Source organism: Cricetulus griseus, chromosome 2 (assembly GCF_003668045.3).
Source record: "Cricetulus griseus strain 17A/GY chromosome 2, alternate assembly CriGri-PICRH-1.0, whole genome shotgun sequence".
Lineage (NCBI taxonomy): Eukaryota > Metazoa > Chordata > Mammalia > Rodentia > Cricetidae > Cricetulus > Cricetulus griseus.
The window spans coordinates 81,628,620-81,653,425 of NC_048595.1; the positions used below are offsets into that span (position 1 = coordinate 81,628,620).

General features: G+C 38.8%; 1 long non-coding RNA gene across 1 annotated transcript in view; it reads right to left on the bottom strand.

Annotated features, from left to right (window-relative positions):
- Positions 1–12,477, bottom strand: part of LOC113833974 — a 35,833-nt gene extending 23,356 nt beyond the window's left edge. The window contains exon 1 of the long non-coding RNA XR_003482210.2: positions 9,964–12,477. This is a non-coding gene — a long non-coding RNA (uncharacterized LOC113833974). The remainder of the gene's footprint in view (positions 1–9,963) is intronic.
- Positions 12,478–24,806: the final 12,329 nt, after the last annotated feature.

Here is a 24,806-nt window from a genome sequence, read left to right on the forward strand (position 1 = left end):
TCATTCTGTTCCTTGTCTTGGATAGGTCTTGTTGCCAAACTAACTTTCAAAATATTATATATTTCCATTAGCACTATTAGCTTGTTGTTTGTCTTTTATCTATAATCATTAGAATAGTGATTCTGGGACATCTCACTGGCTTTAGTCTGTGTTTTGATGATGTCTAATTATGCTGAACACATTTCTGGAAGTTTGTCAAAGATGTTGGCTGTCTTTTTAAAATTACCTATGGCATCTTTCTGACAAATTTATTGGCCTATTCATCTTTATGTTGTGAAGATCCCTTATGCTCTAAAGACTCAAATCTTGTCTGCCATATACAAGCAAGTATTTTCTCACCATCGGTAGCTTTTCCATTTTTATAATAATATATTGTGTAAAATACATATGTTGAAAATGATGCATCAATTTCTTTTCTTATGTGATTCATAACTTTTGTATCACATCTAAGGTATTTTTCTATTGAGGTAGTGAAGATATTATTCATAAATTTTCTTCTAAAACACCTTACAATTTGTTCAAGTCATGGCCTCTTCTAGAACTCTTTAACTTTGAGTTTCAGTGTATGGATCTGTGATATGTTTCTGCTTAATCTTTGTATAATATGTGAGATTAAGACTCATTTATTATTTTTCATTGCGTATTCATGAGTTTCAAAAATCAAAATATGAGAATAATATATCAAATTGAAACAGAAAATAAATATTAAAATTCAAAATAGAGAGAAAAAGAAATGAAATAATGAAGGATGAGGAAAGGAGGTGAGAGAGAGAGGAAGGATAAAGGAAGATTGAAGAGAGAGAAAGAATGGAAAGAATTGGAAGAAAGTTGGCCTTTGCTCTTTCTATTCAGAAGGAACCAGCTTCAGCAAAGTGCAAGGCTCTGTAAATGTGGTTCTTCATTACAGATAGGGTCACACTGGGTAAACTTTCTTGGCATTAGAAAACTCCTTTACACTGGTGGTCCTGAGATGAGTGTGCACAACAAGAATAGTTATTATGATGGGACTACTGGACTGTCAGCTTTTGAATGCTTCAAAGGTCTCATTTGTGACAGAGAAGTCTTATGCTATTTCCCGAGACTGTCTTGTAGAAGTGGGGCACGTGGACACTTGTGTGTATGAGTAGGAGGCTAGATCATTTAAGCATTTTTCAGAGACTAATTTCTTCCATCAACTTTCACCATGTCTTATCAACCCTATTCAATAGAATATGTTTTGATTTCTTTAGCATTGGACTCTTCCTTTTGTGTATGGTGATAAGAGAACTGACCACATAAAGTTACTTGAGAGATTCAATTAGACAATATCTTCTTATACCTTGCACACTGTCTTGAAAATAAGAAAAAAATTCAAGCATATTTTATTTCTCATTTTTTATTATCATCAAAGTCTTCATACAAATGTCAAGATTATTACACTGAATATAATACTATGTCGGGTGTGCATGTGGTGACAGTCATAATTATCACTATAATTAGTTTTATGACAAATTAATAACTCCATTCATTAATCAACTCTCTTCCTCTGTTATTCCTAAAGATGTCATTCATATTTACTAACAGATACCATGGTACTCATCATATTATGTCACAATTATTTGCTTATATTTCACCCTAACTTTATGACTTAATATCAGACAAATCCTTATTTAAATTTACTGTCAAATACTACAGCCTAACCACATTGTATTCATATTAATTTAAAGTTGTATAGATGCAGACTCAATAATGCATGCTAAGCTTTCCCAAGTCTTTTTCCTGATAATTTACAAATTATATCATTTGCTTGCTAGGTATGTGACTAGAATAATAATTATAGCATCATGAGTACTAGAATGGGGCAGACTGCTCAAACCATTGGTCTTAATAGCAACAAATTCTTACAAAGGATAGACTCCTTTAAAAGTCACCTAGAAAAGAGGAGCAGGGAGCTGAAGAGGTGACTCAGTAGTTAAGAGTTCTTACGTCTCTTAAAAGTGGCCCAGATTCAGTTCTCAGCACTCACACAGCAGCTTACATCCATACAATATCTAGTATGCTCTCTGTGGGCTCCTGTATGCATAATGTTCACACATACACACACACACACACACACACACACACACACACACACACACACACACAGTAAAACAATTTTTAAGTGACCTAGAAAGCCTTAAGTGATGGCTTGGTATATTGATTACCTACTATGCAATCATTAAAACCCAGGTTGAGATCCCCAGCCCTTGACTAAAACCTTGAGTGTAATGCATACAACTGCAAACTCAGAGTTGGGAAGATGGAGACAGGCAGTTCTCTGAAACTACAAGGCCTGCCAGTCTGCATGTAGCTGTGAAATTGGATTCAGTGACAGGCCTTATCTAAGAAAATAAGGAAGACAATGATTAAGAAAGACACCTGGCATAGACTTCTGGTCTCCATGTGCTCACATTCATGTGTATCTGTCTGCACCCTTGCATGTGCATGTATGCATATACAAAGAGAAAGGCAGGGGGAGAAGATTCTCTAAAGCTTACCCATCCTCCCAGCACAGCCTCACATCCCCTAGTATAGCCCACAGAGTTATTTTGGGGAGGCTTGGATCCTGCCCATGAGTCTTCTCCAAACACTCATTTCCAATTCTGGGATGAGCTCATAGGAACTCACCACTGGCCATTAAGTGATTCCCTCAGCATTTTAGATTTGGAACCACCATCCTGATCCATGGAAAGTTTTTAATGGAAATTAGATTATGCCTGGAAACATTTGGACTGCTAGATGAAAGAGAAATTAGTGTATTTAATAAATACTCAGCTTTGTGGGTTTCAACTACAGTCCATGTTTCATCTTCCATCAAAAAAGGGAAAGTATTAAATGCCTTCAACCTGTCAAAGAAGCTAGCCTCAGAGCAAAGGTGTAAATCCATGTTCTCACTAAAGTAAATACAAGACATCAAGAAAATGCCTGAAAAGATGTTTTGTTAAAAAAAAACTAATGTAAATGCTACACAATTCTTATCTTTCACTACATGCCTAAATTTAATATTCTGTTCCCGAGAAAGACTATTTTACTGGAATTAGTATTTTGTAATTTTCTAAGTCTGTGAGAATTTCATACAATGTGATTTTATGATTTTCACTGTCCTCTCCCAACTCTTTTCTGACTGTTCCCATTATCCACACACCCAGTTTTGTGTCCTTTTGCTTGTTTGCAAACTTATAAAAATCAATTTTTGTAAGGACCAATTATTTTTGAATGTATAGCCTTTCTCAGGAACATGGTTAACTTACCAGGGTATACTCCCAGAGAAAACTGATTATTCCTTTCCCTGAATCCACCAACTACACATAGTTGGGCAAGAGTGATACTTCACACCTAACTCCCCTCTCTAGACTCAGATTTGATCTGACTTTGGCTTGCACAGGTCATGTGAACGCTATCACAACCAATATGAGGTGACATGTGCTGCTGTCCTGCTATATCTAGAAGACACTGTTACCTTGTAGTCATTTGCCATCTCTGGCTTTTATACTCTTCCTGAGTGCTCTTCTACAATGATCCCTATCCTTGGAAGGAAGGGATGTGGTGTGTGTGTGTGTGTGTGTGTGTGTGTGTGTGTGTGTGTGTTTGATGAATGCTGCCTTTAAGGCTGAGAGATCTGCAGTTTCCTGTTTTCTACACTGTGACCAGTTGTGGGTATTATATAGCATCTATAATACATAGAAGGCTCTCTAATGAAAGTTGGGAAATCCATTAATCTATGGTCAAAATGATGATAAGCCATGAGAAGTTGGCTTAATGCTAGGTCCATTTAGCAAAATATTAACAGTAGACTCTCTCCTAGGGACTATGACCTGTCCAGCTATAGTAATTACTGTGGATCTTAAATCCAATCAGAAAGTGGTTGGTTACTTCTCTGATGATTTGCCACTATTGTACAAGTGGAAATGTCTTTCCATACCAGTTACTACTGTAGCTCTCAGGGTTTATATTTGGGTAAGATAGGTGATTACTTTTATTCTCCAGAAATGTGTATAGCACCTTCCAGTACTATGAAGAAGAAATTGATATCCAACAGTTTAATTCAAATCCTGACTTAAGTCAGTGGATAGTGTTGCACCAAAAGACTGTACAGAGTATTTATTATGTATATGAACATGAATTGGGCACCTCCCTCAGAAAGAGGGAGTATTAATATGGTAACTACCAGGAGGTTCCTCAGTTTCTGCAAACACTATTTACTTCATTTTGTTGTTGTTGTTGTTGTTGTTGTTGTTGTTATTGCTGTTGTAATTTGGTTTTGTGTAAGTATAATTGTGTGTGAGAGAGTACATATGTCTGTCTGAGTATGTATGTGTGTGAGGGTGTGTGTATGTGGTATATATGTGAATGTATAGAGTGTGTGTGTGTGTGTGTGTGTGTGTGTGTGTGTGTGTGTGTGTGTGTGTGATGTGGTGTGGGTATATGAGTATGCATGTGTGTGAGTATGTGTGTGTCATGTGTGTATGTAAATGTGTGTGAATGTGTGTATGAGTATGTGGTATGATATGTTTGCTTATTTGTTTAACTAAGGATCACTATCAGGTCTAAAATATAACTAACAAACCCTCAATTCCACATCCTCAGGCCCAGTACCAAAAGCCTAAACTCATTATTCACTTTAATAATGAGCTCCCCAGATGTCTATAAAATAAGATTTAGTTCTAAAAATATGTCATTAGGTAACTTTTTGAAAGAGTCTCCTGTGTGAGACAAAGCAATATTTCATACAGTTAACTTTAATAAAGTCTACTGGTTGAGCTATGTATCAGAAACAAGAATATGAGATGATAAGGAAATTTTGGATGAACAGTCTTAGGATAGATATTTAGATTATAAAAAGACAGACTCATAGTTGTACAGTACTGTTCTTGACTTGTAATTACCATAGCAGGAATAAGAAAGAAGAGTGGGAATATAATTGTTATTGATTACTTCTGGACATCAAGTTTAATGTACATAAGTATTTATTAAATTCTAATAGCAGTTAGATTGGTCTTATCAAATTTCATAGAACAGGAAAGCATGGAGTGCCAAACTCAACCAGTAAACACATAACACAGAACAGAAAACCTTTTCTGTTCAGGTCTGACATTCCATCCTCTCCTTTAGCCACCTTGTGTCTCCTTGCAGACAGCCAAGACTGAAACAGCCCAAATAGAATTGCCACCAATGTCCAAGTGATGGAAAAAGATTGCAATTTGGAAATTAGAGGATGATTCATAAAGGCATGGTATATAAATTGAGCTGGAAAGAGAAAATGAAATGTAAAAGCACAATTTAAATTTTTCTGAGCATACTCCCATGAGCAAATTCAGGTGAGATCACAGATCTGAACTTTAACCAACAAATATCTAAACTCATTGTCTGCATTTGTTTTCCCAGAGAAGTTCCAAGAGTGTCACATAAAACTCATTATTGATGAAGAAAACATCAGCTTAGTGGCAAATTAATCTGTTAAAAGCTAAGCAAAGAACCCATCACATAAACAGATTTCTGGTGACCTTTAATTGTTGTCAAGTTTTGTTTTTCTCCAGAAGTTGCTCTCTTCCCATTTTGGACATGCTGGCAGTAACATCAAGCCTTGAACCAAAGGGAGAAATAGACCAGACCTCATTAGGCTGTGATTTCAATTAAGCATCACAAAGGAAAACAGAGAATTGACAGAAAATAAATTACAGAAACAGAAAAAACATTCACCAGTCAGCAAGCAGCTCATCTTTTGTGTTCTGTTTTATAGCTACCCAGCCAAGGAAACTACAACTTGCTGACAACATTAGGCACATTGCCTGTTAGAAAAGATGAGGATGAAGATGCATCCCAGGCAGGTCATAGCCTCTTGTTCTCTCACTGCAAAAACCACTAGACAAGACCTCATGGGTATCAAAGAATCAAGCTTCCTAGCATGGGAGCACAATAGTCCAAATACATGGGGATGGGGAGCAAGCCTGCTTAACAGTGAAGATGTGTATTTACATTTGTGAGGTTCATTAGAGGAACATAGACATAATAATGATAGATCATTTCATAATAGGGAAACTGGGTGCTATCTACAGTATGAAGGATGGTGCCATCAATGTGATCCTTATGATAGAGACACTTGCACTCAGGCCTGAAGCCCTGATTTCTATCCCTGAATCCCACAGGTGGCAGGAGAAGACCAAAATCCCAAGAGTTGTTCTCTGACCTCCAGATATTTGTTCACACATGCATATGAAATAATGAATCAAAACACAAAAGATACAAAGAGCTAATAAAAAACAAGGGAACAGTTGCATGCAGTTCATGGGAAACCATGTGACGGTTATGGAAACCAATGCAGAGGTTTCTCAAATGTCAAAATCACCACTTCAATCTCACTCTATGCATGCATCCAAACCAAAGACAACCAGTGTGCTTCAGAGCTATTCCCCACATTACAATAAAATTGTATTCTTTAAACCAGCCAAGACAAAGGAACAAATTAATACCCAAATTAATGGCACATATGCACAAATGGGCTTCTGTTCAGCTGCAGAGAAGAATGAAATGCTACCATTGATGACAAGCTGGGCAGCATTGGAGATCACGGTGTTAACTGTCATAAGCCAGACACACGAAGAAAAGTGCCACATGATCTCTTGCTTGTGTAAAACATTTCATGTTACAGGAGTTGAGAAGAGAATAATGGTTACCAGAGTAAAGAAAGAAACACTAAGTTTAAGTTACAAAGATTAAAAATGTTCTCCTGCCCAGTTTTTTACAAATGGTATGCTGTATCTCTCAAAAGCCTAGAAGAAAAACCTTTGAATGATTTTATTATAAATAAGTGAAAAGGTCTGAACAATATTTTATCATTTCACATACCAATCCCAGTTCCCACTCCCTCCCCTCCCCCAGCTCTCCCCCCTTCCCCCTACCCCACTCCACCTTCCATTCCTCAGAGAGAGTAAGGCTTTCCATGGGAAGTCAAGGAATTTGGACACATCGGTTTGTGTCTTATTTTGGTATAAATTTAAAACAGTGTATTAAATTCTCAGAGAATTAGTTTTCAAAATGGGGAGACTATATTTATGAGAAAAATAGCATCTTTTCTTTCGGAAGTCAATAATTTACAGGGATCATTGATAAAATGGCACCAGTATAAAAAGCTCTCCATTACAAAACACAACATAGAACTACTGAATAGAAGAAAAGGACAGGCTTAGGAAAGATATTTATTATATGGAAGACCCACAGAGATTAGGCTCCTTAATGAGTAGGGAAGGCAACAAACAACATAAGGTAAATGTTGAAGAAGGGTGTAGTCAAACAATGAAGAAGGGCCAAGGAGCAAATGAAAGGACCATTATCGTCACCAGAATAATAGAAGTGCAACTCGAGAAACAATGGACCAACATTCCACACAAAATCATTTGACAGGAATTAAGGAATCTGTCATTGCCAACTATTGGTAAAGCCCTGGGAAAGCTGGACCCCAGACTCTGCTGGTGGGAGTGTGGATCAGTGTAATCACATGGGAAAACAATTTGTCTGAAGGCGGTGAAATTTAAAATGTGCCTACCAATGACTTACAATTATACTCTAGAAAAGTCCTATGTGTGCCAAGGGAACTGACTGCCCACTCTAGCACTGTCTACAATGGAGAAAAAAATGGGAACCAATTTTATGTCTTCATCAGGGAATGGTAAAATAAATCGTCATGTATTCATCCAATTTATTATAGTAGAAGAGATTGCAAGATAAATTAGCTACAGGTAAATCTCAAGAACACAATATTGAGCTTTAAAGAAAAAGAAAATCATTTGTTAGATTTATTTGTTTTATTTTTGAAATTAAAATAAAATTATATCATCTTCCCTTCCCTTTCCTCCATCCAAAACCTCCCACATACACCTCCTTGCTCTCTTTCAAATTCATAGTCTTTTTTTCATTAGTTGCTGCTACATCAATATATTTTATTTCATATTTATATGAATATACATGCATATTCTTGATATAACCCACTCAGTCAATATAATGTTACTTGTATGCATGTTTCCAGCAGTATTTGGTATTGGACAACCAATTGGCATGCCATTCCTCTAGGAAAGATGAATTTTCCCACTCTCAGAATTTCTTAGTTGCCTGTAGCTCTTTTGTATAGATTGAGACCTGTCGACACCATGCACTTCAGATCTAGAATCCAAAGGCCCTTGATCTGAAACTACCATGAATGCTTCCTCCCTCGGGACTAGTTTTCATAATACTAGAAGCAACATGTAAAACTCCAAAGAAAGGAAGCAAACAACAGTCCTATCCAGCTGTGATGCCTATAAACCACATCAATGAACAGCATGGCATAATAACCCTAAGAGTGTAGTAGTGGCACTCATAACTTGGAAGCAACCCACAGCTCTCTAATTAAACTTAAAATCATCTCAACAACAGAGAAACCATGCCTGGTGTTGCAAAGAAATTTATTTAACAACACACAGTAAGAGATTAGTGTATAAAAGTATTTTTTTTAAATCCCTGAAACTATATGTGTTACTATGGCTACATCTAATAATAAATATAGAATTAGGGGCCTCAAATTATTGCTGCTAGTTGGTTCTGGGGAAGGGAGAATAGTAGAAGTAAAAAGATTTCATCATTGCTCACAATGATCAATATTTTTAAATAAATAAATTGCATTATAAATTAATTTCAAAATGTATAGTTACCAGAAGGTTCTAACGTGAAAATCTGACTCTACTAGAATTCAAGTAGGAGAAAGGGAAAATTCTTTGGTCTTTGCTTGGTTGTCTTTTTCCTTTCCCTTCTTAGATTACAGAAGGTATTAATCATTGTTGGTTCCCTGCACCAGTCTACTATTAAAGAGAGAATGAAAACCACAGAGATGAATCAAATATTAGCCATTGCTAGAGACATCAAAATTTACCAACAGGATAGTAGCTATAGGGTATCACACATGTGCAGACTTGCATAAAATCATGTACCCCCCCACACACACAGAGAGAGAGAGAGAGAGAGAGAGAGAGAGAGAGAGAGAGAGAGAGAGAGAAAGAGACAGAAACAGAGACAGAGTACATTACCCATAGCACTAATTTGCCAAACCTTTAGGGCTAGATTCTTCCAAGTGCAGAGATGAATCACCTATTTACCTTGTCCCTTCAACCCTCAATCTTTTCTTATCTGCTTGACTTTAAGTCAGCACTGTTGGGAAGGCTTCAAATAACCCCACTTAGTTGTTTGCAATAGTTCATTCAAATATACTCCAAAGTTTCATTTATTTCTTCATCCAACAAATTTTTAAAACTGTACCAGGAAGTCCTCTAGAAGTGCAAGGTAATTCCATCTCTTATTCCCCAAAAGTGTCTTATGTGGCAAGTGTTCTAACTTCACTTAATTTATAAGAAATTAAAATGCTCAAGTTGAAGTGCCTTACCCAAGGATTCTAATCACTTTATCTGAAATTCAAACCCAGGTTTGAATGATCTCAGTTCATCTCTTTCTATAGTAAGAAGATGTGGGAATACAGTTGCTGAATCAGCTTCCCCAAATACCTCTCATTCACAGATCTATCCCAGACACAGTGGAGATTGTGAAAGATAAACAAGATGTGTCTGTTATAGAATGTCTTGGGCTCCAGAAGCAGCTTTACCTCATCCTCATCAGAGATATAAGAACCAGTGGGAAGTTATAATTAAGCCATCCCACAATCCCTCGAGGCTGAAAAAGCCTGCTGCCTTTCATCTCTGCACATAAGTCTTCTATTCCAGGCCTTTGCAGTCCTACCAGATTTCCACATCCCTTCTATATCTGGGTGCCAAGAACTGATCATAGCCCTGCAGCAAGGGAAAGGCCAGCACTGTCTAACTCCAGCCAAGAGTCCTCATGTGTGGTGTAAGTGGATCCCCTTCTTGGTCCAGCCTGGAGGTCTCAGTGCAATTAATGCTGCTTGCAAGTTGTAAGAAGTCACACCTAATGCCTCAGTGTTGACGGCCAAGCACTGATGTGTTTTGCAGACATATTGGATGATTTCTCTGCATGTGTCTACATGCAGGGTCTGTTGAGCTCATCTGAATCAGGAAGTGGGATCTGTGGAAACACCAAGAGACAGAGTATGTAACGTGTCCTCCCAGCAGAGCTGGGAAGGAAAAAGAAAACAAAGCTCAGTTCTTGGGTTGCTTCTGTCTACTAAAATTTTGAGTTTAAGAATGCCACATTTTATTCATGATAGACTACCACATTGAAATATAAAGCAACCCTCCATCTCCATAAGCTGTTACAAATTTATTACAGGATATTTTGGAGAAAGGTCAGCCACATATTCTTGGGAGTATAGGAGGCACAGCAGAGAGTCACCTCCAAAGCCCACTTTATACAGGGCAGCTATCTTGGCTTCTTCTGCCAACCTAACCTGTGTGGTGAGTGAAGAGGGAAGCAAAGAACAGTGGAGATATACTGTGGATACTAGTTCGTTCTGGAAGTGACTATGGAAGACATACTGTGTGCCAGGTCCCATTTGCAGAACCAGGATGAAGGACAGAGTTTTGGGAGAGTGCATTCAGAGATATTTTAGATATAAAACCCACGGAGATGTTGTGTTCCATGGGTCTCCAAGCTTGTTGGCCATTCTAGAAATTTTTGAAAGCACAGATTCTTGGATTTGATGTTGGTCATTTGAATCAGACTATACAATTCTGAGACCATGATGCATGTATGTACAGTTCCCTTGGGGACATTGTACCTATGATAGAAGTGGGTATATTAAACATGAAGAGGAAGAATGAGTTGGATTCAGCCAGAGTTAGAAGCTAGAGAGCCTGAGTCCCAATTCAGAACTCCTTGGTTGGAGTCTCTATTCTTTCTAAACACCTAATATATATTCTCAATTCCTAGATCAAGGAATAACTGCACCAACCCACCTGGTCATCAGATCAGTCTCTGGCACATGACTGTTGCTATATACTAACTTCTGCCCTTGTCCAACGTCAACAGATTTACTAATTATTGTAGTTTGCAAAGATTCCCTTTCTGTTTCTTACTGTCAGTTCCATAGTTCAACTGACACCACTGCTCTGATGAATTACTGGAAGTAGGAACCTGATCATATCACTGTCTCCTATTACCCTTCATTAGCATCTGTTGCTATTTTCTAACTTCCACCTTACGTCTCCTATGATGCAAAAAATGCTTCATTGTATATGCTGTCTGTTACATGCCTCTAAACTCAAATAAACCCTATATATTAATTCTCAAAAACTTAAAGTCTAAAATACCCACAAAAGGAGCTCTTCCCAATACCAGCTATCCAGGTCACAGATATGTTTCACTTTCCTCTTTGGCACACCTATCATTTTCCCCGTTGAACATTTTGTCATATTATATTTTAAATATTGAAATACTAAAATACTAAAAATATTTCACATCATTGCCTGGATCTTTATTTTAAATGACTCCCAGGCATTATAATTAAGTTCTAATTAATGTTTTCACTTCATGAATAAAACAACAGGCCCTGTCATCCCAAGTACTGAAGCTTGTTTGTTGAATCATACTACTTTTTTTGAAATAGAAGCAGTTCCTCTAAGCAGGTTGTTTCCTATAGAACTCTATTTCAGAGACTCAATCACTGGCTTCTTGAAATAGCTCAGTGCAAACCAGGCCTTCTGATCGCCCTGCTAGCCTACTGTTTATAACCGAGATAGCAGAATAATGATCAATGTCCTGGGGTTAGACAAATGATATACCTCATTTAATTAGATAAAAATGTGCAATGATTCACACTTTGTAAACATAATATGTGGAGGATATTACTTTATTTTATATTCTAGAAGACCAGCAGAGAGAACATATCTAAGACCATAGATGACAAATACAGGATTCAAACCAGATTTGTATGCTTCCAAGGGGCACAAACTATTATATGATATTACACAACTACAGCTAGTCATAGCTGAAACTAGAAGTACAAAAGAATCATAAATGTTGAGCCAATATTCCTCCCATTATCATATATCCTGAAAGGTTCAGTGAAAAACCCTATTTTCTTATGGATCAGATATGGAGTAGATGAAATGGACAACTAAATCCAAGACAAGATTTTCACACATTAACCAGGCAGCATAACTCTCTTAACAGCTCAGAGAATTCACTTAAGGTGGAGACAGTTATTAATTAGAGTCCCAAGTCATAGTCCTCTGATGTGTCTTAACCAACTACCTGCTCATTAAATTTGGAAAAAGTCAGAGGTATTATTTTTTTTGGGGGGGGGGCTTTTCTTTTTTATTGTTATTATATTTTTATTTAATTTAGAAACAATCTTATTTTACATATCAATCCCAGTTCTCTATCTCTCCTATGCTCCTGTGCCCCCCACAAACCCCCATTCTATCCCCATTCACTCCCCAGGGAGGGTGAGGCCTTCCATGGGGGATCATTAAAGACTGTCACATCATTTGGAGCAGGGTCTAGCCCCTCCCCTAGGCTGAGAGAGAGTATCCCTCTAGGGGGAATGGGCTCCCAAAGTCCATTTGTGCACTAGGGATAAATACTGGTTCCACTGCCAGAGGCCTCATAGACTGCCCAGGCCTTCTAACTGACACCAATGTTCAGGGAGCCTGGTTTGGTCTTATGCTGATTCCCCAGCTGTTAGACTGGGGTCTGTGTGCTCTCACTTGGTCAGGTCAGCTGTTTCTGTGGAGTTTCCCCAGCATGGTCTTGACCCCTTTGCTCATCATTCCTTCCTCTCTACAACTGGATTCCAGGAGTTTGGCTCAGTGTTTAGCTGTGGATGTCTGCTTCTGCTTCCATATGCTACTGGATGAAGGTTCTAGGATGACATTTAAGGTAGTCATCAATCTCATTATAAGGGAAGGGCATTTAAGACAGTCTGTCCACTCTTGTTTAGATTTTTAGTTGGGTTCATCCTTGTGGGTCTCTGTACATTTCCCTAGTGTCAGATTTCTCTTTAAATTTATAATGGCTCCCTCTATTAAAGTATTTCTATTCTTGCTCTCCTCTTTTCATCCCCAGGACTCAATCTTTCTGGTCCCTCATGTACTCCTCTTCCCTCCTTTCCTCCCCTCCTCATTCTCCAAACTCCCTCCACCCTTCCCCATGCTCCCAATTTCCTCAGATCTTGTCCCTTTCCCCTTCTCCTGGGAGGGGAAGCTTTTGAGACAGTATTTCTCTGTAGCTTTGGAGCTTGAAGTCAGATGTTATTATCAACATAATTTTGTGAGCAGCCCCTCTATTATTGGGACACACATACACACACACTAACCTCACTCACAAACACACACCTCACTCTCTCACACACACACCTCACTCACACACACACACACACACACACACACACACACACACACACACACACGCACCTCACTCACATACACACATACTTCACTCACATACATACACCTCACTCACATAAATACACACACCTCACTCAGATGCGCCACACACACCTCACTCTCTCTCTCACACACACATACACCTCACTTATATTCATATACACACCTCACTCACATACAAATACCTCACTCATATACACACCCATACCTCACCATACACACACACACACACACACACACACACACACACACACACACACACACCTCACTTACATACACATATATCACTCACACAAACAGACACTCACATATTTATACATACCAAACACATACACACACACCTCATTCACAAACAGTGGAAGACATGTAGTTTCAGAGAATATCCACCCAATGATATTAATATAATTTGAATTTAAAAGTTCTAGGTACTAAAGATAATTTTGCCAATTTCTTACTTTTAGGACTTCGCTGAGAAACAAATAACATTGTTTTCATATTTTCCATATGGAAAATTATGCTTCAAATATCCCTCCTTGTATTGTTTTTGTTTTTTAATAGAAACACATAATATTTAGGACCATGGACTGAAACAGGTAATTCACATGCAAGGACAATAAGACTCTGGAGAGTAACTTGATAGCATATAAAAAAGTCTAGAAATGTGTGTATACTTGTTAACATAGTAACTCTGCTCCTGTGAATACCTAAGCCAACTGTCAACAAGTCATCCAAAGAGTTAATTATTTTTAAACAGTATTTAGGAGCAGTCACATCCATTCTGTTGTGTATTAGCATCCCACAGTAGCAAAGCTGAGTCATTTGACAAAGACCATGTGGCCCACCCCACAAAGCCCAAAGAATTCTTCTAGCATGACCTTCCCAGAATGTTTACTGATTATTGCCACTGAGCTAAGGAAATTAATGTAGGCTGCTACTGATCCAGTGTCCACACACAGGCTATTTACTGAGTGCTGAGCTTGAGGTCACAATGTCCTTGAGTTTCCAGGACCAGAGACCAACAAGTTCAATTTGCTCAGCCCCATCCAAAGTCAAGGACAACCCACCCAGCTGTGTCTTGTCAGAATTCATTCCTATCTCAGCATCTGCCCGCAGATGATATACACCCTTCCTCTCCAGCCTAGGGCATCCCCACAGCTCTTGGAGAATCCAGACCACTTCCACAAAGGTACACGCTTAGGAGGCTCCTTCCTCCTAACAGTGAGTCCCAGTAGACAACATGATAGGTTTCCATAATTTGAAAGGGAGCAAAACTTCTGCCCCAAACATTTCTTCAAAAAATAATCGGAATAGCTTCTGGTTCTTTTATCCTCAGAAGGAAAAATAAAAGTAATTTATTTTTAATTGTACTCTGCTATACATGTATTCACTTTACAGTTGAAAATACCAATAAATGTATTAATGTATTTAAAAATAAGATAAAGCTTAGTTCACAAATTTTATTTGTGTGTGTGTGTGTGTGTGTGTGTGTGTGTGTGTGTGTGTGTGTACTCATGCGTGTGGGTATGTGTTCACCACAAGTGTGCATTCATCCATGGAGATCAAAGGAAAATCTTGAGTATCATCATTCCTTTGGTACAAGTGGACCTTTCCTTCCTTTCATTTCCCTCCTCTCTCTCTCTGTCTCTGTCTCTGTCTCTGTCTCTCTCTTTCTCTCTCTCTCTCTCTCTCTCTCTTTCTTCCTTCCTTTCTTCATTTTTTTTTTTGAGTCGAGGTCTCTGTTTACTCTGGAGCTTACCTAGCAAGCTAAACTTGCTAGCCAGCAAGTCCCAAAGACCTGCCTGTCTCTTCTTCTCCAGGTCTAGGTAAAGGGTGAATTACCAATATGGAGTCAGGTAAAGATATTAGGATTTTATTAGGGAGTGCCTTCCTTACTCAGAGCAACCTAGCCAGCCAGCAGGAATGAGGTAAGTAGAGCAAGCAGATGAAGGGAAGAAGGGGGTCCCACATGCCTCTCACTCTTAAAACTCCCTCACATGTCACCCTGACCATGCCCTAGGGGCGTGGCCAGGTACACCTGTAGCCAGCCCCAAGGAGGCGTGGTTAGGGTGTCCCCTACAATCCCCCTTTTGTCTAAAAGAGGATTAAAACTTAAATGTGTAAAGTATCCATAATTAACAATCATAAGGGTGAAATACAAGAAGATACAATAATCTGCTATGACACATCCTAACTATGTCTATTTTAACTAAACCCTAAAGTCATCTGAAAGAAGTGACCAAACCTGAACACCTACTTCCAATCCCAACCCTAAACAATAGAAAAGTAGCCTTAACTAGATGTACATTATCCTTAGTGACAACAATGGGGAAAGGGGGCTTAGTATCCTCTGTTATGATAAATCTTTCTGCCAAAAGCCACCTTAGCCCCACCGCCACGTGTGAGCTTTATGCAAGCTGCCCGCCCGACTTAGGGCCCAAATGAATACACAGAAACTTGTATTAGGTTCAAAGCTGCTTGGCCAATGACTAGGATTCTCATCTGTTAGCTCAGTCTTAACTATCATACATTTATATATTTTATAAGACTTATCTGATCAGATGCCTTATTGGCGTCCCTCCTTGCTGGTGGATCACATCGTGCTGCTGGAGCAGGAGCAGAGAAGAAAAGAGAGCCCCTTCCTGTTTCTTCTTCACTTAAATATGAGTTTCCTTGCTATGTCATTTCCTGCCTGGATCACACTTCTCTACTACATTTCCCAGAATCCTCTTTGACTCCTAGTCCCGTCTACTTGCTGTCTCATTGGCCAAACAGTATTTTATTTAACAATCAATAAGATAAACATACACAGTAAATTCCCCATCAATCCTCTAGGTTACTTCTTGCTGAAATGGAACAATGACAGCCTCGTGGGGTCCTGTAGGAAGAAATGTTAGTATAATGAAAAATTTGAGTGGATTGCATCTAGTCCGTGTTTGATGGGATTTTGCTTGATTAAAGATCTAGGTTGAAGTCCTTAACTTAGTTGAAGTCCTTGTGTTGATTGAAGTCAGTACTCTAAGCTCTGGCCAGAGTGTCAGTTGAAACAAAGCAAGTTGGATCCAGTGTACTCGATAAGGTGTGGTATATTTTCTTTTCGGAGTGTCCAGGGGTTGCTGTCAGGCAGTTCTTCATTGGCTGTGTGGGATTCAAACATGAATGTAGGCAGAGAAATGTTTGCTTGTATTTGTATGCATACCAGGAAAGGCAACCATGGGACAAATGAGAGGGTGTATCAGTTTGGCAAATTATGGAAAATTGCCACCTGAGAATAAAGCATAGGTAACATTTTCATTCCCTTCCTTATATTTCAGATAAGACACTGGTGGAAAATGTAAAGAAATGCATTGGCCACTGAACTGGATGGTGTAGGCACCAATGGTCTGACTGAGATGTTCTTCCAAAGGGAGTCTCTTCCCTTCCCTACCCACAATCCCTACTTTTGCTAAGAGAAACTCCAGGAGCATGCCATGGAAAGATACACCTGGAGAGGCTCAGAAGATGTGAAGTTTGTGAAGGCGAAGGGAACCTTCTAGGGACCAGGTCATGCCACACTGAGCAGCAGGCATGCTGTGCTCAGAGCTGCCAGGCCCTCACTTCATTCATCACTCCCTTCTCAGAGCCACTTGAGACCTACAGGGGACTCTATTTCCTGACAGGTTGTATATGGTTTCTTTCTCTGAGCTCAGGGTTCATTTTTCTCCCATTTATGGCCGTGACTTACCCTTCAGGGAAGGGAAGCACTAACCACATTTCCCCCACTTTGCCTGATTCAGCTCAGGGCACAGGCATCTAACACACTCACACTCGATGGGTGGTCCAGCAAGAACTTTTCCTTCTGAACAGGATGCTGACAAGACTTAGGGTGACTCTATTTTTTCCACAAAGCCAAGTTTCTATTCTACAAGGTTGAGGTTCAGATACTCCTGGCCTCACTCCCTACCCATTTGCTCCCTCCCAACTGAAAGTGATGGCACCCTCACCACACTGCCAGATGATACCATGTAAATCTGTACACCTCTTACCCTACAAGCATACTCTGCTTTCAAACCAATAAGTAATATCACTATGCAATTTCAATAGGCCTGTCAGCTTTGGAAATGTCTCCCAAGTACTCATTAATAAACCAGATGTATTGGCTCTAAATGTTTTCATTCTACCTCCCAAGCTTTTGTATGTCCCTCAGATGCACCCTTGTCCCATTCAGCAGCAGGCATCACTTCTGACTCAGGAAGCTGACAAAAGCTCAAGGAACCCCAGCTCTTCAATCTTGCCATCTACAACCCATAGATCGCTTTAGTCACATGATGAACCCCAGCAAATCTCAAGGAAACACTGCTTTCATTAGCCACAGAGGAAAAGCTTTAGTTAGGTATTTTTCTATCAAAAGAAAAAATACACATCAAACTCTAAATCCAGAAAGATGTGAATTCAAAGCACCCACTAGAAAAAATATGTATGTGTAAGATGGAGCTGTTTTGCAGGTAAAACATGGCTGGTATCTATTTGAGTTAGTATTGCAATGGTGGTTCAAGGGGAAGTAACTAGCATGCAATATTTAACAATAATCAGAAAATATCTTCCTTGGTATTAGCTTATTGAAATCTATGAGTTATGTATAATTCTTATGCCATTCATTTAAGGACAGGTAACTGAGGCACTTGTAAGTTATAAGTGCTGGCCATGTAGCAACTAATTGAGACCTAAGATTTGAATCCAGAGCTTGATCTCTGAGTCACCATGCTGCCATACCTATTGGTAGTGGCTCTTCATGGATGACAGCTATCAGTAATGTCATAGTAACAGTGAGGATGGTGCAGAGCATTTCATAAAATCAACTCTACAGGGACCTGGATTTATGCAACATGCCAGAATCCTGGCGATTTGGGCTTTTTCTCTTCTGTAGCAGAAATATTGCCATCTTAAATTCATTCATTAGTTTTTTAGGCAGTAATTACCCCTGCCAGATGCTGCCTTAGTCTATAAAAAGTAAGATGGCTAAAACACAAGCCTTGAGAGTGAACATTGCACCATGTGGTAAATTCAGCGATGGCACAATGGTTGTTTAAGAACCATCACAGTAGAGAAATGAGGAAGTGTTTTTATGAAAAAAAAAGGCTTCTAGGCTGAAGGTGTGTGTGTGTGTGTGTATGTGTGTGTGTGTGTGTGTGTGTGTGTGTGTGTGTGTGTGTGTGTGTGTGTGTGTGTGCTGTAGGCCAGAGCTTCGTGCCTTCTTCTGTTGCTTTACACAGTTTTCAGACAAGATTTGGCTAGATGAGGATTCAGGGATTCTCCTGCCTCTAACTCTCCTGCATTGGGATTACAGGTGTGTACAGTCATGCTGGACTTACTGTCTTTTGCACAGTGAAGATTTTAGCTCCTAAACCATCTCATCAGACCCTGTAGCTGTATTTTAATAACTAAATACATTGTATGGGAGGTTGATGTAATGAGAGTCTAGACTTACAAGACCTATCCTAGAAGTAGGAGCATTGTAAAGGCATGAAGAATCACCTGAAGTGACAGGACCAAACCTAGTAATGAACTTTATTATGCCATAGCAAGTCCAACCTGGATGCAACCAAGATCTAATCTATATCATACCTTTTTGTGGCTTGCAAGAGTCCTTGGTGTCAAACCACTCAAGCTTTGAGTCATGCTTCCTTCTGAATACAGGTTGTGCAAACATGTGAGGACTGTGTCTCTCTGATGCTGAGTTACCACCCACATTGCCTTTGATCCACCAACCAATATATGTTTATTTTACATTGAGCAATCCATATCCAATCTTTGAGTTCCTGACCTTCCTGCACAGCACAGCCCTCCCACCATTTACAAGGTACCCATGGATGCTTATGGCAGCATAAAGTGGGAGCTGTACTCTGGGGGAGAGGAAAAATAAACCTCTGAAAGTCCTATTTCTTTGCTCAGGATATTTTTTCTAATGGAATTCACACAGCTTGTCACCACACACTCAACTATTTTTAAGCTTCCTGACCAGATTTGCTAGATAGACCTTTGGGGACAGTAAGTGGTGACAGGAAGGTGGGACATGCTTTTGGCTTTGGGTAGAGTGGACTTTCTGGGAATCCTGTCATTTTGTTTGGCAATAGAATGTTTCTGGTGGAGACTGAATTTGAAGTTAAGTCAGCTAGCCCTTTGCCTGTGCCTAATTCTTCCATAACCTAAACCCCACTTCTTTTCTTTCCAATGCCTTGGAACTGACAAGAGAAGTGAAACTGGGATTCCATGCCCTGCAGTCCCTCTGTGTCATAGACCACACCACAGATAAAAGGGCCATAACTGGCTTTATTCCCATTTTAGCCTTAAATCATGACTCAGCTGGACAGAGTCATCTCTCTTCTCCCACACTGACCAAAGCCTCAGCCAGATGGGAATTGTGGGCGAGTAGCTGCAAGTACAGAAACGACAAGTCTGTGTGGGTGACTCTCTTGGGGTTTCCAACAGTGTTGTCTCTCAGCTCTTAAGCTCACAGAATCAGTCTAATTCAAGATTAAGTAAAACTGATGCAGATTTTTCTGGGAGATAAAGTTGCCTTTGCCACTTTTCATCTAAATACTGATGAAGCGTGACTGCTCAAAGTGCAAGAGTGCCTTGTCCCCTAACATAGGGCCATCATACTGTCCTGGTGCAAATGTTCCTGTACTAATAAGCATATCTGAAGAACAGTGATAAAGGGCTTGTGTCAATCATCCATCCCGAGAATCTGGAGACTTTGGCGTGAGCATCTTCTTCATCTTATATATTAGGCAACTTGGCCCACACTTGAAAGTCATAGTAAATAAGTAATATATTTCCAAATCCTAGAAAAGATATTATAAACATGTATGTTGCTTAGCAAGCTGAAAAAATGATAAAAATATGTTTAAGAAAACTACTATAAGAATCCTCAGGAACTCAGAACATCTGTAGAATAAATCATTTCAGGAAAAGAAACCTGTAAGAGCAAACCCATGGCTTCAAACTAAGTCAGGCATAAAAGGCTGTGATAGCGTTCTCCACAGTCATTTTTGTTATATTTACAAATAGTATTAGGTGCCATGCCTGACAAAATTTTGAGACCTACAAGAATAATATTCCTTTTGTTTTTCACTCAGGGATTTCACGGCTCTCAGGTTTCCATTAATGACTCTTAACCTGACAGCTTCTTGTCCTTTTCTAGCTTACTATGGTGTCTCATCTTCCTGTTGTCACACTCAAGTCTACCTAAGGCACAGAGATCTTTATTAGCACAAGGGTCAGATAAGATTAAGGGTCAGATATTGCTGTCCTAAAAGGTCATAAGTCTTTATCCTTCAGGAATAGTTACAGCTTAACCCTTCACGCAATAGCATACTGGGGGAGACCTCTCCATCTTTCTTTCATTTTATTTTCATGTCTAGGTCTCCAATCAACTGCATTCAGTACTGTAAAATTTTGTCTAGACAAATAAGATGGCCTAATCCTTTTCATCACTTTAAAGTCCTTTGTCGCATTCTCCTCTCCCTTCAACTGCCAATCTGTACTCAAAGAAAACAAGTTAAAACTATAACATCTCCCTAAATACAAACAAACTTGTTTAGAGCTTCATCATCAAGTCCATGTCCACCCCTCAACTAGTAACTAGTAAAAGAAGTGTATAAGGAGGGACCAATGGGAAGAAGACAACATCTGCTGAAGACCTTAAAGGTGTATACAAAAAAGGGACAAAGTGATAAGTGGTCCCATATTGTCATTAGCTGCCATATCTAACCACAAATGGTGGTAGTTTGGATTTTGCTGCTGTTCAGTATTATTTTCAACCGTGCATATATTTCCATATTTATATGTTCAATGAAGCAATTCACCAAAGGAATATGGCAGGATTATATGTATCTATAATGTGCAAATTATAAATTCTAATATAATTTGATAAATACATATTTCAGACACTTCATTTTCATGGATAAAAGTCTGCTTCCTCTAACAATTAAACATTCATTTATCCCACAGTCTATTCTTCTCTGAGGCTGTGCCACAGAGCAGGGAGCTCTATTGGATGATTCTTCCCAGGCATGATCCAAGGAAGTATCTCTATAACACGAGTGAATAAATGACCCAGAGACTGATATTGGGGTTCAAGCTTTAAGCTGAATATTAGAAAAGCAAAGCAGCTGGTCACTAACTTCTTACCTCTACCTCAGGCTGAATGAGCTGGTCCTGTTTCCATGAGCTCTCACCAAGCTTCAGGCTGTAACCTTTTCTCAGTGTGGGTGGAGAATGAATGTCTCCCCTGAGACATTGCTTCTGTCTTATATGCTTCCCTAATGTTAGGATTAAAGGTTTGAGCTATACCTCTCTTTTAAACTGATTTAATCTTGGGTAGATCTGTGTGGTCTTGAACTCAGAGAGATCAGTCTATCTCTTAACCCTGAGTCCTAGGATTAAATGAGTGTACCACAGCCTCCTAACTTCTGACTTCTGGGATTAAAGGTGTGTGCCTGGTTTCTAAGGCTTGTGACTGACTTTGCTTGTCTGAATCCTCAGTCAAGCTTTAATAATTCATAAACTACAGATCTCTATCCTTTCTTTCCCCTCCACCATATGTATTCCTTTCTAACCATTAGGGATGAGGGAGGGAGCTGAAGAGTACAGACAGACACATCAGATACTTAAATGCCTCCCTTGGAAGTTGCCGCAAGACCTGTACTCACAAACCATTGTCAAAGGCCACATGGTCCAGCTAAGTGCAAGTGATGCTGGGAAGTATCAAGGACACTTTTATCTTAATCAGCAATAGCAATTTCTGGCACAACAGATGGATCATAGAGGAAATCTGTTTCCCTAAAAAAAGCCTCAGCTAAATCATCTTCATTGTTATCAATACAAATAATCATCAGATATTCTGGAATTACAAACTTCCTACATCTTCAATTATTCAGTACAAATCTGTAGGCCAGTTTCAATGTATAACACATGTGCTTGTTTCTTAGCCCAAGCTCTTCCTTCCAGCATTTACTTCAAATATAAATGATAAGGCAATAGGCACAAAAATTCCCTCATCCCTTCCAAAATTCCAAGAATTAGTTTTATTTTCTTTATTATTGTGCCTTGTCTGAATAGAGTTGGACATTCCTACATCAAGCTACAATCCAACAAGGCTTTGTCTCAGAACTCTGCTTCACAAAGTTAAAAATTGATTCTTCAAGCAGTCTCTTTCCAACTAAAACTTCTTCCTCATCATTTTTTCTCTGATTTGGCAGACAAGCAAGACTACGTCATACCCTTGATGTCTGGGTCTCTTTGGAGGTGGATCTAAGAATGAGGAGATTTGAATGGCTCCCAGTTGAATTCTATAGTGTTCTTTCTGTGGTAACCTTTTGCCTCCACAAAATTCTAGGCAAGTCCAATGTGGGTTGTGGATGACAAGAAGTGAAAGATTCCAAGTCTGTCCCCAATGAAGAGGAGATGTACTGTTCTGCCACAATTATGTTCACAGACAGGAGAAATTCCCTTCACTAGGTCCAAAGTCTCAACAATATAATCAAATTTTGAGTGGCCATGGAGACTTGGAGATCTAAGAGAAAGAAGTAGACATAGGAACTTGAAAGAGAAGAAAAAAGAGAGGTGTCATTCAACCAAATTTCCCTTTCACAGATTTTGAATTTTCCAAGATGACATTTTTAGTGTTTCTTTGTCATAACTGAAGTTGCCATTGACTTTTATGAAATAAGCCCTGACCTTGCTCAGTATTAAAATTATGATTAGGAGAATTTGCTATGAAATTGCATCTCCTGTGCATGAACCCTTAGACCTTGAGCAAAATAGTTCACTCACTGGGACTGTTCTGTCACCCAATTTACATGAATTTTCAGATCCATTAAAATAAGAGGGGCAGTATCTGGCTAATCTCCATGTACCAACACTTCATTCCTGGTTAGATATTTGATAGTATCTGTTAGGGTTTGAATATGCTTTGTGCCCCTGGAAAGCCATGTTAAAAATCAATTACAATGGTGATGTTAAGACACAAAAGATTTAAATGATGAGATGAGCTGCCAACACTCTTCTGGGAGGACGTATTTTCTTAAGAATGAATTGTCATACAGCACAATTGCTTCTCTGCTTTTCCTTCTCTCTCCCTGTGATCATTGGTCTTCCTCTGTCCTGCACAAAATCTTTTTGTGCAGTTTTGTGCAGTTTTGTGCAGTTGCACTTTTTGTGCAAAAGTGACAGTTAAATTTTGGACTTCTGGTCTTAAGAAAGTAAATGAAATAAACTTTTCTTTGCAAAGTAACCAATCTCAGACAGTGTATGTTACAATAAACAATAGGCTAAAATAGCATCACTGATCATTGTGCAATTATTTGTTAATGAATGAGATCTGTGAATTTTTCCTTTTGAATTATATAATGGGGAAAATGCTATCAGTTCATTCTACTTCTAGTGCAGGAATTTACTCAGGTTCCCATGCTGTTTGCCCATGGTTTATTACTGCCAGCATTGTTAAATCTGAAGAATAGTAACTACAGATAATTCAGAAGGTTTGTACAATTAAATCTTAAAGAAAACCATAAAGTCTGCAACTCTTTTAGCATCAGGGTATAAGAACCATTCCACATTGATTTTTGTAACAGAACCTGAAATTAGATCCCTTTGTGTTTGTAATCACAAAGCAAGTTTTGCACTCTTGAAATAATGTAACCTTAAAATATATCAAAAGTTTGTGTTTGATCCCTCTAATTTTATTATAAGTATTATAAACACCTGTCCGACCTTAAGAAATTTGAAAAAATAGTTACTAAATGCAGGTGAGCTTTATAATTTTCTGAATCTGATAACATTCCTTTTGTAGGAAAGTTGAAGAATCACACCTAATTTGATAAAACATGAAGAGGGCATAGAGGGGAAAAGGACAGACAATGGAGAGAGGATCTTAGATTAGGACTTTGATCCGTTTTAATTGATTTTTGTTCAGAGTGAGGAATGCATATCTAATTTTGTTCTTCTACATGTAAATACCTATCTTTCCCAGCACATTTTGTTGAAATAGTTGTCTTTTTTTCCCCAGTGAATGTGGCTGATTTTACAGAAAGTTCTTTGAGCTTCTTAGAGGTGAGACTAGCCCATACCTATTAGATTGAATCCTTTGTAGATACCTGTTAAATCCAGTTACTCTATGATATCACTTAAGTCTGCAGTTCCTTCAATGCCTTTTGGTTTGGAAGACTTATTTCAAGATGAAGGTGGGTTATTAAAGCCATCTACAATTGCTGTATCACAATCTGCCATATTTTGAGCATTTAGCATTTGCTTTATAAAATTGGAATCACCAAATTTTGGTATGCATATATAGCTAGTTGTTATTTATTCTTGATGAATAATTCCCTCCGTGAATATGCAGTGGACTTCTTTATCTCTTCTGGTTAGTTTTGGCTTTTAGTCTACTTTTTCAGATATTAGAATGATTTTCATTTCTACTTACTCAAT